Below are 1396 nucleotides of genomic sequence, written 5' to 3' on the forward strand. Positions count from 1 at the left end.
ATTTGGAGTAACTTTCCAGAGTCTTCTCTGGGCCTGAGTTTCCGCATCCATAAAATCAAAGGATTGGATGGACCAGCTCTCTGGCTTTCTGCTCAGATCTGAAAGCCAGACGTGCCAGGTGGTCTCCTCACACCTGTTTTAAATCTGTAAGAAAACAAGCACGCTAGTTGTTTTAGTTAGGGTTTCACTGCTGTGAGCAGACACCATAACTAAGTCTTATAAAGTACAACATTTAATTGGGGCTGGCTTATGAGTTCAGAGGTTCAGTCCATTATCATCAAGGTGGGAACATGGCAGCATCCAGGCAGGCATGGTGCTGGAGGAGCTGAGAGTTTGACACCTTCATCTGAAGGCTGCTAGCAGAAAACTGGCTTCCAGGCAGCTAGGATGAGGATCCTAAGACCACGCCCACGGTGACACACCTACTCCAACAAGGCTCACCTCCTAATAGTGCCACTCCCTGGGCCAAGCATATACAAATCACCACACTGGTCCTGCAGAGGCCCGCCTCTAAGAAGCTCTGCCACACCATCAACCCAAGTCCCTGTTTCCTCTACTCATAGATCACTGCAGCCCCCAGGCCTCCTCAGGGAGGTTATCTGTGCAGTGAATGGTGGTTAACATCGAGACTGACTGCTGACCAGAGCTTCGCAGTGCAGCACTTGACTGCACGCGACCATTTCAGGAGAGAAGAAAGACTGCCAGAGGTTGGGGAGCACCAGAACTGAACAACACCTCTGGACGTGTCTGGGCCACTGCACTCAGGAACTCACAGTAGCCACACACAAGACCTGCGCAAGAGCGAGCCAGGCAGAACTCCAGCACAGAGGGAAGGTTCACCAGCCCTGGTGTGGTTTGAATGGGAATGGCCCCACTGGTTTAAACTTTTGAATACTTGGTCCCCTGAAGGTGGAACCATTTGGGAAAACCAAGAGGTGTGCCCTTGTTGGATGAGGTGTGTCGATATACAGGACTTGAGGCTTCAATGGGCTGCTATCTTCCGTGTGCTCTCTGCCTCCTGCTTGTGGTCCGAGATGTGAGCTTCTGGCTGTCCCTGCCACTGCACTCTTGCTCCCCCACCATAGGTCAGTGGACTCTAACCCTCTGGAACCATAAGTCAGATTAGACTCTCAGCTTTGTAAGTTGCCTTGGTCACGGTATTTTATCACAGCAAAGAACAGTAACGGATGTGAGCTCCCACCTCTAACGATTGACTATTGGTGTGTGGAAGGGAGATTCAGATTTCTTTGATAGTGTGGCCCCTGGTAGGTCGAACAAGTGGATGACGGCACACCGACGACTATATGGACTGCACACATGGAATCTATAAGGTTAAGGAGGAGAGGGAGGTAGGGGAGGAGGAAGTGGAGGAGGAGGAGGAGGAGGAGGAGGAGGA

This window comes from Mus pahari, chromosome 22, assembly GCF_900095145.1.
Source record: "Mus pahari chromosome 22, PAHARI_EIJ_v1.1, whole genome shotgun sequence".
Classification (NCBI taxonomy): Eukaryota; Metazoa; Chordata; class Mammalia; order Rodentia; family Muridae; genus Mus; species Mus pahari.